Genomic DNA, 5958 nt, shown 5'->3' with positions numbered 1-5958 from the left:
TAAAGTATTTGCAAGTGTAGTAGTTAGGTTCAGGTGTCAATTTGCTATGTAATGGTGTCCAGTTCTTTTGTTTCTGTGGACTTAAATCATCATCTTGTGGATTTCAAGTATGGCTGATCATATCTGCAGTCAGCTAAGGGGCATGCTTCCTGCAATGAGTGAGCCTTAACAGGAGAAGTGAAGAGAGAGAAACAGCCCAGCACAGCTCCAAGGAGCTCAGCACCAATTATCACAAGTAGTTAAGAGCTCAGTAGCTTAGATCCAGATGTTTGGAGATGTGGATTCACCCTGGTTAAGCCTGTGGAACTCAGAAGCTTGGAGGTAACTCCAGCAGACATCACAATGTGCCTTCCTAAATTCACAAATTTGCAACTAAATACAAATCCACTTTTAAAAAACATTTCATTTCTGGTGTATTGTGTCCCAGCTGGCTTATCAAAGTAAAACAGGGTGTGAAATATAATAACACTATTTTATTTTTTCAAAGATAAATAAAATGTGGCAAAATATTTGCTAAATCTAGATATAGTAATATAAGGTTCACCAAACAATTTTCTGTATTTCTGCATGTTTGCAACAATTTGTAATATAAAGGCTTTCTTTAAAGACAAATGAAATGCAAGGGGATTCCATTTGTATATTTATTCTGAATAAATAATATGGCTACTATTTTTTGTTAAAAGTATGGAAGAAAACTCCACACATAAGTAGGTAGATTTAAAGGAACTTACAAAATATTCTCTGCTATTGGATTATAAATTGTGCAGCATTTGTAAGTAAAAAGTTCATGAAGCTCTCTTAATTCATCCATATTCTGTAGGTGGAGATAAATGAATAATAAAAGCATTGCCTGTTGAAGGAAAAAAATTTCAATTCAGAAGTTAAACTCCACTAAAACTATTTAAAGTACTTGCATGTATAACAGGTTCACCAGAAATGGTTTTTATTTGAATGATAGAAATTCTGCAGATATCCATTCCAGTAATAGCCAGAATAGTCCTGGGGAACACTGAAATCAGACTGTGTTTAACCAGTATTTGGAGTGCTAATCCATGAAGGATGGTAACCATCAATTTTCTCTCTGAATCCACTAGCAGAGTGCTGATGTCTATTCATCAAGCCTCTAGCTTCATGGGGGCCTCCACAAGACATGCCATGGGTGGTTTAACAGGGATGACTGCTATGTGGAAATCCAGGGTTCTGCTGGAGAGGCTGCTGGTGATTACCATTCATTTGATAGGAGCAATGCTGGGAATGATGGTAAGTGCCAATCACTGTTTGAAGCTATTCTTGCTGAAGTTCAGTTTGTTTTATTTGGTGGGACTGACTGGCAAAGCTCTGGTTATAACTAGTCTGATAATGATTTTGCTGCTTTCAAGTTTTTGGTTCATTAACAGGAGAAACTGGAACATTCATATTGAACATCATTTGCTTAGATTGGAATGGAGCTGCATTTATATTGATTTCATTGCTATATAAAGGTTTGCTTCCCAGCTTGGAACACCTAAGGCTGAGAAGCAACTGGAATGGATGATTATACTCTAGACTGACCTGTATTTAAAGAGATTGTTGCTTTAATATGGTCAATTGGTTCCTTTTGCAGTTGTTGCCATGTAGCATGAGAAGGCTGATACAAGGGCTGGCATGCTATGTATCCCTTTCTTATGGAGGAAACCAAAGGAACCTGTGTAGCTTCTGGTTGTACAGAAACTTGATTAGGTTGAACAATTGTAGATTCAGAATGAATGGAAGGGAAAACCAGCTGGGACATATCCATATCTTGTATTGGATTCATGGCAGGATGAGGTGCCTGTGGGGAATCCATGATTAAATCTTGTATGAAATTATAGGACCCCTGTAGTTGTACCTTAAAGGTCCTGTACTCACTATCTTCTCACAAGGGTAAATGCCTGAGCCATTGGAGTCAAAGAGAAGGACTTTGGTATTGAAGGAGATGCAGCCTGTGGTTTCTGCTGGAGGTAATTTACCACTTGAACTGTTTCAATTGTCCACTCATCCATCTGCCCCTTTTCACTGATGCTGAACTTTGTTTCTGCCATAAATTGTCGATTCATATGCTGAGTTGATCCAAATTGACTTTGTTCAGTGTATTCTTCTGCTGGCTGAGCTTCAGCTTCAGGTACCTGATCTTTAACTCTTGGTGCTGAAGCTGTGTCCCTTTCCCCAAACAGCCCATTTAAATGAATCTGGGTACTGTCAAAGAAGTTTGAATGGAAAACATGCACAACAGTTTTCTTAAGAGCTTTATAGGAAGCTCCATATACAGATTTTTCCTTCCCTTCCAGAAAGCCCCACAAATGAATGGAGATAGGTTTATATTGCTCATCCACTCTCAAGTTCATGGCTCATTCAGGGACCACTAACATAAAATCCATTCAGCAATAACAATTCCTCTTCAGACAGTATTGGAACTCCATTCAAACTTTATTTCAGGTAGGTTCACACCTCAACTCCCAATTTGTCCAAAACGTATTGCAAATCAAGTATACTTTTTAAACATTTCTGTTCAGTTTATTCACTCCCAATATGCTGTCTTCTTTAATATTCTATTGACATATTCTTTACAATATGTGCTCTTCTTTACAACATATTCAGAAAATATGTTTACTTAACAACATGAAACTCTCTGTAAATCTTTTGCAAACTCCAAGTGCTTTGTGATTTCCTGACAGATAGACACTGTATTCAGCCGATCTTGATTAAGACTTTCCTTTTGTTCATTTTATCCTGGTAATGATCAAGATTGCCCTTTTTCTTCTCAAGTTTCTGAAGTTTCTTTTTGATCACCCAGAGAATCTGCTTCACGGGCTCCGCTGGACAGTGCTGGTGCTGGTTGTAGGCTGCTGAGATGCCAATGCAGCTGCCTGGGCCCTGCCTCACTCCCAGATAATCCTGATGGGGCAGTGGCCTGATGACTTGCTGTGACAACCACTGTAAGTAAGGATCTTTAGACCATGAGGGGAAAGTGGGAAAAGCCAGAGAAAGACAAGAGCAGTGGATCAGGAGATATAGGGGCCAGACAATGGCATCATGTTTTCTTTTCTAGTTAGTGTTTGCTGTGTCCTAAGAATTCTTTGTCAAAGCCAGAGAATTAAAAGACTTTTATCTTGTGCTTTCTTCTAGGAAGTTTATAATTTTTGCTTATAATTTTCAGTTCATTTTGTGTACAGTGTGAGGAAAAGATTGAGGTTCTTTCTTTCCCATTCAGTTATCTAATTACTGCAGAAACCATTTTTTTCACATTGATCTATCTTGGGATATTTGTTGAAGATCAGTTGAACACATAAGTATGGGTTTTTTCTGGACTGTATATTCCTTCTCTTTATTTTTATGTCTATGCCTACATCATGCAATATTGTCTTGATTATCATGGCTCTATAGTAAGTCTTAAAGTCAGATGATGTTAATACACCAAATTCTTTTTCAAGATCATTTTAGCTGTTCAAGGCTTTTTGTATGTCCCTATAAATGTGAAAAAAATTTCAATTTCTTAAAAAAAACTTCTGGGATATTTATTGAGTCTGCTGAATTTAGAGAGAAGTTTTGGAAAGTGAACATTTAAAAATATTGATGGTATCTTTATTAGGTCTTCTTTAATTTCTCTGACCAGTCTTTTTTTTCAGTATAGAAGTTTTGTACAACTATTTTTAGATATAATACCACCTATTTGATATTTTTTCATGCTATTATAAATGTTATTTTTATTTAATTTTCAATTGTTAGTACTAATATATAGAAAAACCATTGAATTTTATATAGGCTTTGGCTCCATAATATTGCTAGGTTTACTTATTACATTATTTTAATTATACATAGATTTATAGATGCTATTGTGTTTTCTATGTACACAAATATGAATAATTAAAATTTTACTTCATCCTTTCCAATCATTTTCATGCCTATTGTACTGGCTAAGAATTCTACTCTAATGCGAAATAGAAATGGTAAGATGGTCATCCTTGCCTTATTTGCAGTCTAACAAGGAAGTGTTAAACATTTCCCCATTAATATGTTACCTGTATATTTTTAGATATGCCATATTTTCTTATATAGTTAGTGTTTATTGACCTTATCAGATTGTGGAAAATCTTTTCTATGCCTAGCTTTCAAAATTATTCTTATATCTGAAAATTTGTTGAATTTTTTCTTCTCTATGTGTATCACATTTGTTTATTTATATTATTATAGAAAATTACATTGTTTTTTTAATAACTTGCATTCCTAAGATAAACCCACCTTCTTCATGATGTTTTACTCTTTTTATATATTGTTGAATTCCACCAGTTAATATTTTGTTAAAATATTACTGCATCTATGTTATGATGGTTTTGCTTTTTGATATCCAATCTTTTTTATGAGAGCTGTTTTAATTAAGAACTGAAAGCCAAAATTTTAAAGGGTCTTATGTAGCAATTATTTTATTCTTTATTTCAAGTATCAATGAATTCTCCATTTCAAACATTTTCAACATGAATGATCATTTAAAATTATCTCTCCGTCTTGCAATTTGTCCCAACAATTAAAAATATGATCTGAATCACATTAGTTTCTAGGATGAGAAGAAAGTAGCCCCATAGAGTTTCTACAACTCAAAAAGTTTCAAAAGTTCAAAAGGACTTGGATATTGAAAGATGATGCACAGTTAATTCACATTGCTTCACTTCTTGTTCATGTACCTAAAAACAACTTTTAAAATCTTGTCCAATTTTCCTCTATTTAAAAAGAACAGTGAAAAAAATAGTCAGTATTTGCCTTCTAGGTCTAATTGATATCTAAAGTTTTCAGTAGTAAGCTATGAGTCTGTTTTCTAAACTAGAGAAAGACTGACTTGTTCAAAGTCCAGAAGAAAGTCAGGTTTCTAAGGCAGTCCATCAGTGTGGAGTCTGAATTATTCCTTGAGGCAATCTTTCCTAAGATTGTCAGATGCATCATGAAAAGCTTGAGCTTAATGGCTAAAACCTAACATGCAATTAATAGTTTTAAAGCAACAGTTTTTACAATCATCTACCCCATTGCATATTGTCATATTAACATGATCTTTATGTACCTACAATGTTTAAAAAGACTTAAAAATAGTATTCTGATATACCTTAGTCTTATCCAGATCATTCATTCATATTGTTAGATTTAAAGAAGGCTCAGAGACAAACTAACTAGAAGTGACAGAATATATTCAAGCTCCAACATGGTGGGGTTGTGAAGTCAGAATTCAGCACACAGAGAACAATTAGAGGATCTTTATACTTGGGGGTCTAGGCAGAGGGAAAATTTAAGGCAACTATGATCATGTAGGGCTGTAACTGCTGGGAGAAGGATGCAGCTACCAGAGGGTGGGGGTATGGAATGGCTGTGAGGGAATCTACTTTAATGGTTAGTCACATAATGGGGAAAGGGGTCTCACCTAACATTCTAGCCATTGATTATATACATAAAAATAGAAAAAATTGGGAAGGGAGGGACTGTTGGCTCAGGCCAGGAAGAGAGTGCAAGGAAAGGGTGCTGAGTTGTTCATTCTATATGCTTCCTGCTGTTAGGGTCCATGTAGGTATTTTTGCTTTTCTTCTTTTTGAATTTTATCCAATCTCTAAATATGCAAATAATTTTATTTTACTTATACAAATTTAAACAGACAGGATAAGAAATCTTTTTTAACTCCTGCAGTATTTTCTGAACACTTCCTATGTAATAGGGCAAACTATTTTTGCACCTTATTTATAGAAGGTGAAATAAATTATTTGTAACAGTCTCTTTTCCTGAACAGTAAGAAAACTCATATTCTGAAATAAGGGATAAGAAGGCTAAGGTTATTAATAAGAATATTATTCTTATATAAATTTTTTGTTTTCTAAACAGGGTACTTGGATAATTAAGTAATAAAACCTTTTGTTTTCAGAAAACTTTACATTAAGAACAGACTAACAAAATGTTATTTAACAG

The 5958-nt window shown here is 34.6% G+C and overlaps 1 pseudogene; it reads right to left on the bottom strand.

Moving 5' to 3' along the window:
* Positions 1-927: 927 nt before the first annotated feature.
* On the bottom strand, positions 928-5429 carry LOC143669593 (caprin-1 pseudogene; annotated as a pseudogene).
* Between the last annotated feature and the right edge of the window lie 529 nt (positions 5430-5958).

The sequence above is a fragment of the Tamandua tetradactyla genome, chromosome 26 (assembly GCF_023851605.1).
Source record: "Tamandua tetradactyla isolate mTamTet1 chromosome 26, mTamTet1.pri, whole genome shotgun sequence".
In the NCBI taxonomy this organism is placed as follows: domain Eukaryota; kingdom Metazoa; phylum Chordata; class Mammalia; order Pilosa; family Myrmecophagidae; genus Tamandua; species Tamandua tetradactyla.
The sequence above is the reverse complement of the archived record's forward strand: the minus strand, read 5'-3'. Positions and strand labels throughout refer to the sequence as shown.